The 11,724-nt window shown below is 40.9% G+C and overlaps 1 long non-coding RNA gene across 1 annotated transcript; it reads right to left on the bottom strand.

Moving 5' to 3' along the window:
- Positions 1–1,126: 1,126 nt before the first annotated feature.
- LOC103165563 lies at positions 1,127–11,147 on the bottom strand. The gene is made up of 2 exons (XR_484594.2): positions 10,978–11,147; positions 1,127–1,270 (listed from the first exon to the last, which is right to left on the bottom strand). It is a non-coding gene; the product is annotated as an uncharacterized LOC103165563 (long non-coding RNA).
- Positions 11,148–11,724: the final 577 nt, after the last annotated feature.

Raw genomic sequence — 11,724 nt, 5'->3', positions numbered from 1 at the left:
GGATCATTTAAAAAAAAAAAATCTGAGTTCCGCATAACTGTTGTTAAAGAGAACTGAATTTCTCAAAGGAAGTCAAGTTCATAATCTGGAAAAGCACACCTTTACATTTTACAGTATATGATTTACTGACAGGTAACCATCACAATAAACAACCTTTGTCAAAGTGTTAAAAAATGGGGAGGATACAAATAGCTTCAGGTCTATAGAATATCTCTACTCATAGATATAAAATAGAATATATTTCTTGCACATTGCTTCTGTGTTTCAAGAGAAATGAGAGAAGCTCCCATCTACAAATTAAATAAAATCTAGGTGCTACTCAAATAGTAGAAGGTTCAAGTGTTGTTTCAGGAAAGCAATTTTCAAGTACAAGTATGACTATAATCACCTTTCTGACCCTATCATATTTGATCTTTCCCATCTAGATTCCTCTGCTTCTCTTTTTTTGATTTTTACATAGTTGCTTAAGTGTTATATATATCTCACTGACTCCCTGTTTTGGTTCTTCCATCTTAAGATTTTCATACCTACTTATTTCTTCAAAAGATAAGACACATCACCAGCAATAGTTAAACATTCTTCTTGCTGAATCTTAGTCCTTTGACCCCAACTGTGGCTCAAGACTTGGACATTACTCTCATTTAGGCAAATAAATCCAAGAATTTTCTGGAATATATTATACTTCCACATTATAATTTCTTTCAAATCAAATTCCTATCTCAATTTTAATTGAATTAAGATTATGAGGTTTATCTGTCTCATTTAAAGATTTGATTTAGTGGAAATAGCATGAGCTTAAAGGTAGGAGTCCTGGGTTCTCATCCCAGCTCTGCCACTGGCTTGTTGTGTGAATTTGAGAGGAAATTGAAATGTGGACTCAAGTACAGAGATTCTTAATCACACAGCAGCTGTCTGCTTAAGTGTTTTGGCGTGGTAGTTGTGGTTTGATCCAACTAGATAAAGGTGTAAAGGTAGGAGCAGGAGTAGTACTAATGGCAATGATAAAACTCTTAAAACGTGCATGGCACTCAATTAAGCACTGAGGAGAAATACAAGGACATTGATTTAGACACAGAGAATCAAGATGGGGTTAAAGTGGATAATAAGAGGTGCCAGACATATTTTCTAGACTGGTATTATTTGTGTTGGGTTGTCTGTCCAAATGCTTGCAATTCAGGCACTCTGCCCCCTCTCATCATTCCTGTTTGTGACGACTCTTGATCTTAGCTGGAGCTCAGGAAACAGACATGGATCCTGGTTATACGATGAGCTGAAAGAGAGAGGACCTTGAATAGTCCCAGTCCAATGATGAGTATTGATGGCCTGGAGAATGCTTCTGTCAGAGCTGATGGTAACAGTTGACAGCCTAGAACTATAGCAGGAGGTTAGGATAAATCTTACCACACTGTCCTGAGCATGAACTCATTAATGTATTTGTTTAATGGTAGAAACTTGAATGTTCAAAGCTGAACTTCTCATTGTTTGTATTTGTTTCCCCCTTATATTTAGTTCTTGCAGGACAAAGACTGTACATAATTTTCTGTATCTTCTCAAGAGCCCAGGATAGTATTCTGGGCAGTTAAGGCAACCAAATATTTTGATGGTGTAGATGATTCATTCATTCAATAGTATTTATTGAGCGCTTATTATGTGCAGAGCACTGTACTAAGGGCTTGGGATGAACAAGTCGGCAACAGATAGAGACAGTCTCTGCCGTTTGACGGGCTTACAGTCTAATCGGGGGAGACGGACAGACAAGAACAATGGCAATAAATAGAGTCAAGGGGAGGAACATCTCGTAAAAACAATGGCAACTAAATAGAATCAAGGCGATGTACAATTCATTAGCAAAATAAATAGGGTAACGAAAATATATACAGTTGAGCGGACGAGTACAGTGCTGTGGGGATGGGAAGGGAGAGGTGGAGGAGCAGAGGGAAAAGGGGAAAAAGAGGGTTAAGCTGCGGAGAGGTAAAGGGGGGATGGCAGAGGGAGTTGAGGGAGAAGAGGAGCTCAGTCTGGGAACGCCTCTTGGAGGAGGTGAGTTTTAAGTAGGGTTTTGAAGAGGGAAAGAGAATCAGTTTGGCGGAGGTGAGGAGGGAGGGCGTTCCAGGACCGCGGGAGGACGTGGCCCGGGGGTCGACGGTGGGATAGGCGAGACCGAGGGACGGCGAGGAGGTGGGCGGCAGAGGAGCGGAGCGTGCGGGGTGGGCGGTAGAAAGAGAGAAGGGAGGAGAGGTAGGAAGGGGCAAGGTGATGGAGAGCCTTGAAGCCTAGAGTGAGGAGTTTTTGTTTGGAGCGGAGGTCGATAGGCAACCACTGGAGTTGTTTAAGAAGGGGAGTGACATGCCCAGATCGTTTCTGCAGGAAGATGAGCCGGGCAGCGGAGTGAAGAATAGACCGGAGCGGGGCGAGAGAGGAGGAAGGGAGGTCAGAGAGAAGGCTGACACAGTAGTCTAGCCGGGATATAACGAGAGCCTGTAACAGTAAGGTAGCCGTCTGGGTGGAGAGGAAAGGGCGGATCTTGGCGATATTGTAGAGGTGAAACCGGCAGGTCTTGGTAACGGATAGGATGTGTGGGGTGAACGAGAGAGACGAGTCAAGGATGACACCGAGATTGCGGGCCTGAGAGACGGGAAAGATGGTCGTGCCATCGACGGTGATGGAGATGATGATCCTAAGAGCAGCCACAAGGAGGAGGACAGGATGAGTGTGTATATGTGTGTGTATGTATCTGTATGTGTTGGTGCGTTTCCTGGGAGGAAGTGGTGGCTAAGAGAATAATTAAAGATTAGTACTGTACCTGGCACATAACAAATAATAATATTGGTATTTGTTAAGCACTTACTATGTGCAGAGCACTGTTCTAAGCACTGGGGTAGATACAGGGTAATCAGGTTGTCCCACTTGAGGCTCACAGTTAATCCCCATTTTACAGATGAGGTAACTGAGGCACATAGAAGTTAAGTGACTTGCCCATAGTCACACAGCTGCCAAGTGGCAGAACTGGGATTCAAATCTATGACTTCTGACTCCCAAGCCCAGGCCCTTTCTGCTGAGCCACGCTTGCCCTTTCAAGTAGGAATCATCTACCTGAACTTGTAGACTACACTGGTTCTCTCCCTCACTGCACTGATTACAGTGACACAGACAAGGAGCTGAGATATATCAGCTGCCTAGAGCTCATGAATTGCAGTTCTGGGTGTTTCTGCCTGTTTCTTTTCCTGCTGACACCACATTGCCCTTGGAAAGTTTGGTAGGCTTCTGGTGAGGCAAACTCAGACTTTGGAAATGAATAATGGATAGGGACATCACACAAATCAGCTTTACCATAAGTCAATAAAGTTGTATTTTTTATTTGTAAAAAAATCAATTTTTTATTGATAATTCTAATTAACATTCTATTCCTGTAATTACTAGTTATTCCTTCTACCATCAGTCAACATTCCTATTTGTATTAACCTGTTATAATTGTCTCCAAACTCCAATATCCTGGAAGGAGAAACACTATCCATTAGGTGAGCAGAGACTACATTGACTAGGGTGAATATGCCAGAATAAGATGGTTCTTCTGACTGTAGAGACTTCCTTCACATATGCTGGAAAGATAGAACCACGTTTGATCTTAGTATATCACAGTGTGAAATAGCATGACATGGTTCATAGTAGAGGAGGACAAAACAAGGGGATTGGAAAGTCCATTACCCTTCCTATTCATCCAATAATGTCCTGATCACTGGATCCATTCATTCATTCAATCATATTTATTGAGCGCTTACTGTGTGCAGAGCACTGTACTAAGCACCTGGTAAGTACAAGTCAGCAACAGAGACAATCCCAGCCCACAAGTCTAGAAGGTGGAGGAGACAGTAAAGCAAGTAAACAGGCATCAATAGCATCATGTAAATAAGTAGAATTATAGATATTACACATCAAAACAAGTAAACAGGCATTAATATAAATAAATAGAATTACATATATGTACATAGATATGCAAGTGCTGTGGGGCCGGAGCCGGGGTGGGGGCTGGTAGAGTAAAGGGAGCAAGTTGGAGCAATGGGGAGGGGAGGGGATCCACACAATATAATCTTGTCAATTGAGTGATTGACTGCCTGAAGACATCAGTGAGAGTTGGAGGGAAGGGGAGAAGGGCGAGAGATAGTATCCAGAACAGAATCAGGGCAAGCCAGAATCCAGCCAGAAAACAAAAGTAGAGATGGGGTGAAGCCTATACTGTGGCTTCAACAAAAGCAGGAGAGACAGGTTCACCACAGAGCCTTCATGAAGATCCTCAAGAACTGCCCATTTTTCTTTTGCAAAAATCAGCTGTTTCTCCTGACACATTTTAGTGAACTTTTCTATGATAATAGATCCTTAATTTGCTGTTTTGGGGGTGAAATGTCCTTTGAAAATGTATTTTTATCTGGTTTTCTGAGGCAAACTTTATACCAAGTGCAACCCAATTGTTAGCAGGCCCTAACTTGTGTAGACAAAAATGATTTTAGGAAGTTCAAACAAATCCATATTGTACAGTGTACTGAACTAAGCATTTGGAAAGTACAATAGAATTAAAATACAGGATCCCTGCTCTCAAGGATTTCATAATGTAGCGAGGGAGACAGACATAAAGTGAATTCAAATAAGTGGAAGCTATGGAGTAAAAAAGATATATATTATGAGTACCCAAGTGCTTGGTTATTGCAGGTGTGCTGAAGTGGCAGTTGCAGTGTTGTGAATGTGTGGGTTGGAGAGTATTTGTTGGGGAGATGAAGGATTATCAGGGAAGGACTCCTATAGAGACTGTGAATATTTTGAAGCACTAGGAAACTTGATACCTAAAAAATTCTTCTCCTCCATTCTCCTCAATTCCTTCCTTTTCCTCCCCAGGATTTTATGAGTGTGAGTGGTGAAATACTGATTAAGGAGGTCATAATCTTGCAGGAGGAATAGCCCTGTTAGCTCTAAGTATTGTTAGTTTAAACTTTTAGAAAGTGGAACTGGAAAAGAGGATAAAAGGACAAGGAATATTCCAAGGGGATGTTTGAATCCTTTAAAGTTTCCTTCTTCCTGTTTTCCATGGACATAAGAAAGTTTGGTGAGGCAGGCTAACTGTTCTCACATTGCGGCTTAGATACTTTGTTATAAATCGATCTAATTAGAGTATTTTAAAAGGAAATGCTTTAAGACATATTTGGAGAAGAGATTTGGCATTCAACATTTAATCAGGAAAGCTTAATCTGAGTGTTTTTAGTTTTGCGTCTAAGCATGTATGGGTAATCAGCCTTCCCTCAGAGAGTATCTTAGAAATCTGACTTCAACCACCATATAAGGACATTCACTTGTAAGATTAATCAATCATATTCACTGAATGCTACTATGTGCAGAGCACTGTACTAGTGCTTGGGAGAATACAATGAAACAGTTCATTCATTCATTCAATCGTATTTATTGAGTGCTTACTATGTGCACTGTACTAAGCATTTGGAATGTACAATTCGGCAACAGAGACAATCCCTGCCCAACAAGGGCTCACAGTCTAAAAGGGGGAGACAGACAACAAAACAAAACAAAACAAGTAGTCTGGCATAAATATCATCAAGATAAATGGAATCATAGATATAAATGCATCATTAACAAAATAGAGTAATAAATAATATATACAAATATGCACAGTGCTGTGGGAGTTGGTAGACATGTTCCCTGCCCAAAGGGAGCTTACAGCCTAGATAACACTACAGACATCAGTCAATCAACAGTATTTATTGCCATCTCCTGTATTTTTTTTTTCTGAAAATCCGGTATTGCACTAGAATCTTCAGTATTTATTTGAAATGGGCTTTATTATTTTACCAATACAAATTTAAAGCAAAATGTTTCAAATAATCGATTTGAAAATGGACGCTTAACATGATAAATTGAGTTCAGATAAAGATGGTATTCATTTGAAGAGAGAAATGAGTTATGGACAGATTTATTTATTTTGGTTTAAAGCCCATGATTTAGATATTTTAAGACTTCTGAAATGATAAGTACAAGAAACAGGTGATATTCACAATATTATCCCATTGTTAACCAGGCAGAAAATGGAAGCTCCTTGCCTGAGAGTTATTTAAAAAAAAATTATGGGCATTTAGTCAATGATCATATGGAAGAAGTGTTAGCTTTCCCAAGATTAGACATATGCCTAAACAGCCAAGATATGGTTTCTTCCTAGTAGAAAGTGAACATTTTAAAATTGCTTCTTTCTTTCTGTTATTTGGTTTTATCCTACTGGAGATATTTCAGGAAACATCATTTTACTGGAGTGTGGCTATGCAGATGAAAACATATGGGCTGTGCCACTAATGTTTTTACTGTTTGTAATTTGTTTTTGACAACACAGTTTATCATTAAGTACCTGGTAATGAACCATTGCAGAGACTCTGGAGTTTCACTTCGGAAGGAATAAATGCAAATGTACCTATCTATGCCGGAAACAAACTAAACTTTAATGTGAAGATTTTAGCATACAACCATTTGCCTGGGGTCTTCAATTAATTTACTTCCAATGCATCTGGTGAGGAGCACTGTGGTCTAGTGGAAAGGAATGGGCCAGAAATCAGGAAGATCTGGGTCCTAAACCCACCTCTTCCCCTTGCCTACAGTGTGATCTTGGGCAAATCACTCAACTTCTCTTTGCCTCCATTTCCTCATTGTAAAATGAGGATTCGGTACCTTACTACCTTCCCTGTAGACAATGAGCCTCTTGTAGTTTACAGACCAACAGACCTGATTAACTTGTACCAATCCCAGCTCTTAGAATAGTGCTTTATGTCTAGTTTGTGCTTAACAAATACCACTATGTTTTGTGTTTCATTAACTGGCACTGAGAAATACAACTACCTGTTTTTTCACTACTAGTTAGGTATGGCATTTATTAAACACTTAGAGTGTTTTGAACACAGTAAGCAATCAGTAAATAGGACCGAATAAATGAGTGAATGTGCCAAGCATTAAGCTAAGCCCTGGTTATTGTTAGTATGTATCAGAGCAAAGTGGGGGCAACTTTCCACTAAGTAGGGACCCAAGTTTGGTGGCAACAAAGCATAAAACAGAAGAGAGAGAGAAAGAGGTCTGGAATCCAAGGCTTACTGATGAACTTTACTAGGACTTGGCTCTGTCCCAGAGATTGGAGTAGTTTTCCACCTCTGGCAATGAAGGCAGCTTCTCCCAGAAAATTCCAGTGTCCTCTGGGGAGCAAAATCAACAAAACCCTTTCCTTATTGGGTCATATAATTGTATTTTTATCATTCTTTCTCTGCAATTCACTTGTTGCACCTGATCTCAGAGTTTATAATGATGGTATCTATTAAATGCTTACTTATGTACCAAGTTCTGTCCTAAGTCCTGGGATAGATCCAAGGTAATCAAATTGGACCCACTTCCTGTCCCACATGAGGCTCATGGTCTTGGAGGAAGGGAGAGCAGGTATTTTATCACAATTTTACAGATGAGGAAAATAAGGCAGAGAGAAGTTAAGTGATTTCCCCAAGGTAACCCAGCAGTCAAGTGACAAAGCTTGAACTACACCCCAGGTCCTGTAACTCTCAAACCCTTTGCTCTTCCCACTAGCTGAAATAACTTGAAAGCAATCAATTATTGATCCAAAAGTCTGGGTGTAAGAGTTGAAGGACAGTGAAAAGAATAGGAGGACAAGTTTGTTAGCTTCTGGAAGGGGGAGGATGGTGGTCTTTTAGACTCATGGAAAAGACAGGAGATGGAGGTGGCGTATGGGGAAGGATGAAGAATCATGTTTTTATGTTTTGTTTGAGGTGCTGGTGGGCATTCAAGTGGAGATGTCCTCGAGGCAGGGCTGGAACTATAGTGTAACTGGGCAGAACTCAGCTCTATTATAAGAATGGCCATTTTGAGCAGAGAGTGTAGTGGAGGTGGTGGATCTTTAGGGCCAAGTCAAGAAGCCTTGCCTCTTCCATTTTCCTACTCCCTGAGGCTCTGGGCTGCATGCCCAACATTTCAGTGACTGTCTGGTCACCCAACTGTTCATGCCATCATTGCTAGCTGAAAAAGGAACAAGAAATAGGTGGAACCCACTCTTGAAGATTTAGGTACAGGCTGAGCTATTCCTTTACCCACTTTCCCACTCGCCACTGCTTTGTAGCCAATCTTCCTGCTCTTGACAAAAGCTTGCTCACCACAGCTGTTAAATGGCCAACCCCACTGCTTACCAAAGCCATCTCCACCATCAACATTCTGGTAGAAGTTTTTTGTTTTTGTTTTTGCTTTTTTTTTTTTTACTTTCAGCACTGCCTGGAGGCATCAAGTGATAATGAGATTGTAGGTTAGTTGGAAGGTCAGTATGGTCTAGCGTGACGAGCACAAGACTGTGAGTAAGTTGACCTGGGTTCTAGTCCTAGCTTGGCCACTAGCCACTGTTTAACCTTGGTTATGTCACTTAACCTCAGTGGACCTGTTTCCTTATTTTAAAAAAGGGAGTAACATATACTGGGACTATCAGTGCAGGGACTGTATCCAATCTCATTACTATATGTGCCTATCCCAGTGCTTAGCACACAGTAAGCACTTTAATTCATTCATTCATTTAATTATATTTATTGAGTACTTACAATGTGCAGAGCACTGTACTAAGCACAGTTCTAAGTGTTTGGAATGTACAATTTGGCAACAGATAGAGACAATCCCAAAAGTCATAAGTATTATTATTGTTAGGCCATCATTACAAAGGTAGATTTGGGAGTAATCCTTTTAGATATGCAGCAGAAATCATGTGGGCAGATGAGCTCACTGCGGGTATGAGTGTACATTTTCCATCACTTAGCTGTATTACTTGAGCACTTACTGTGTGCAGAGAACTGTACTACGCACTTGGGAGAATACAACACAACAATATAACTGACACATTCCATGTGCAGAACAAGCTTATAGTCTAAAGGGAGAGGCAGACATAAATATAAATAAATTGCAGATGTTTACATAGGTGCTGTTGGGCTGGGGCAGTGGGTGGTCAATAAAGGGAGCAATACAGGGCTACATAGAAGGAAGTAGGGAATGAGGAAATGGGGGCTTAGTCAGGAAAGGACTCTTAGAGGAGATGTGAATTCAATATAGCTTTGAAGTTGGGGAAAGTAATTGTTGGTTATGAAAAGGCAGGGCATTAGAAGAGTGAAGTGTGTAGGCTAGGTTGTAGGAGAGTAGCAAGTGAGTTAGGAGGGAGCAAGGTGATTAAGTGCTTTAAAGCTGATGGTAAAGAGTTTCTGTTTGATGCAGAGATGGGTGGGCACCTCTTGAGGTTCTTGAGGAGTGGAGAGATCTGGTCTGAACATTTTTGTTGGAAAATGATCCAGGCAGCAGAGTGAAGTATGCACTAGAGTTGGGAGAGACAGGTCAGCAAGGAGGGTGATAAAGTAATCAAGGTGGGATAGGATAAGTGATTGGATTAAGGTCGTGGCAGTTTGGATGGAGAGGAAAGGGCAGATTTTAGCAATGTTGTGAAAGTGGAAATGACAAAATTTAGTGATAGATTCAATATGTGGGTTGAATGAGAGAGAGGAGTCAATGATAAAACCAAGGAAACCGGTTTGGGAGACAGGAAGGATGGTGGTGCTGTCTACAGTGATGGGAAAGTCAGAGGAAGAACAGGATTTGGGTGGAAAGATAAGGAGTTCTGTTTTGGACATGTTAAATTTGAGTTGATGGTAGTACCTTCAGATCTGGGGATGTAGATTTGGAAATCATCGCAGAGGTGGTAGTTGAAGCCATTGGAGCAAATGAGTTCTTCAAGGGACTGCATTTAGATAAAGAATAGAAAAGGACCCAGAACTTAACCTTGAGGGGCACTCACAGTTAGAGGGTGAGAGGCAGAGGAGGAGCCTGTGAAACAAACTGAGAATGAGCAGTCAGAAAGACAGGAGGAGAATCAGGAGAGAACAGTGTCAGTGAAGCTGAGTTTGGTTAATGTATCCAGGAAAGGGCGTGGTCAACAGTGTTTTAGGCAGCTGAAAGGTTAAGAACAATTAGTATTGAAGTAGAAGCTATTGGATTTGGCAAGAAGGAGATCATCTCTGACCTTTGAGAGGGTGATTTCTGTGGTGTGAAGGGGACAGAAGCCAGATTGCAGGGGGTCAGGAGTGAAATGATGGAGAGGTACTTGAAACATTCATTCATTCATTCAATAGTATTTATTGAGTGCTTACTATGTGCAGAGCACTGTACTAAGCGCTTGGAATGAACAAGTGGGCAACAGATAGAGACAGTTCCTGCCATTTGACGGGTTTACAGTCTAATCGGAGAGACGGACAGACAAGAACAATGGCAATAAATGGAAACAATGGGTGGAGCCAACTTGCTGAGGAGTTTGGAGAGGAATGGCAGGAGGAAGAAGAGGTGATAACTGGAGGGAGCCGTGGGGTCAAAGGATATAAACTAATCAGGTTAGACACAGTCCATGTCCCACATGGGACTCACAGTTTTCCCCATTGTACAGATGGGATAACTGAGACACAGAAAAATTAAGTAACTTGCCCAAGGTCACACAGCAGGCAAGTGGTAGAGCCAGGATTAGAAGCCAGGTCCTTCTGACTCCCAGGTCTATGATCTATCCACGGGCCATGCTCCTGATGGTTTCACTTGTTCCAACATTGTAGTTTGAGAAATCAATAGAGGCTGGAGAGAAAGGAGGTGTTGGGTACCTTATGAGGGAGTTTGTGGAAAAGATCGATGGAGATTGTGAGCATAGGAGGAAATGAGGGAACAATAGTAGAGTTTTGGGGGTGGAAAATAGCAGTAAGAGTGAATTTGTTGGAACGGAAATCAGTCTGTGCTTTGGGGAGAATTTGAAAATGAAAATGCAATTGGATAGAATTATAAATTGAGCACAGAAGTTTAGTGATCAACTATTTTTGGGTCATTAATTACTAATACTGCAAAGAAAAGGATTTAATTGAAGCAAACTTAAATTACCTTCATCTTCAAGTAAGATTCTGTCTTGTAATTTGAGATGTAGGCTATTTGGCGCCAATGAGAAGCAAAGAGAAACCACTAACCCTGAAGTAGTGACTATGTACCATAATTAACTGTTAGTTTCCTGTCTCTCACTCCCCATTTCTGTTATGCTCAGAGCCTTTGCTTCCCCAGCTTCTCAGCCTTTATGACATCATTCATTGTTAGAGCAACAGGCAATAAATGAAGTCATAGAGGCTTTGTACCTCATTAGCTGTTGAGACCTGAGTTCCATTTGTGTCATCACTGATTATTCATCATTGTGGCCACCATTGTAAATGTTACCCACAGGAGATTGAGACCCTGAAGAACAGTGAACTCCTTAATAATGAGCAACAGTCAATGATGAGGCCACAGAGACTGAGATTTTGCACTTCTGGGGAGCTGTTTTATGAATTGAAATACTCAACCTGTGTAAAGGCATCTATTGTAATATGATTACCAAGAAATCCTGTCAGTCAGTTTAACTGTCCAACTATACCAAACACCCCTCTCTGTCCAGAAAAAGCACTTAACAATACAGGAAACAATATCTACTGCAATCACTATTCATGTAACCTTTAATAATTCATTACCCATATACAACACCAGGAAACACTAAATTGCCATATAATATCTTTAGGAAATAATCTCATCACAAAATGGGATTTGCTGGAAGCTGAACCACATTTCCCATTTCTGGTACTCTAGATAAGATACTGATTTTTG

This window comes from Ornithorhynchus anatinus, chromosome 17, assembly GCF_004115215.2.
Source record: "Ornithorhynchus anatinus isolate Pmale09 chromosome 17, mOrnAna1.pri.v4, whole genome shotgun sequence".
NCBI lineage: Eukaryota > Metazoa > Chordata > Mammalia > Monotremata > Ornithorhynchidae > Ornithorhynchus > Ornithorhynchus anatinus.
Note: the sequence above shows the minus strand (reverse complement) of the source record. Positions and strands in the feature narration are given on the sequence as shown.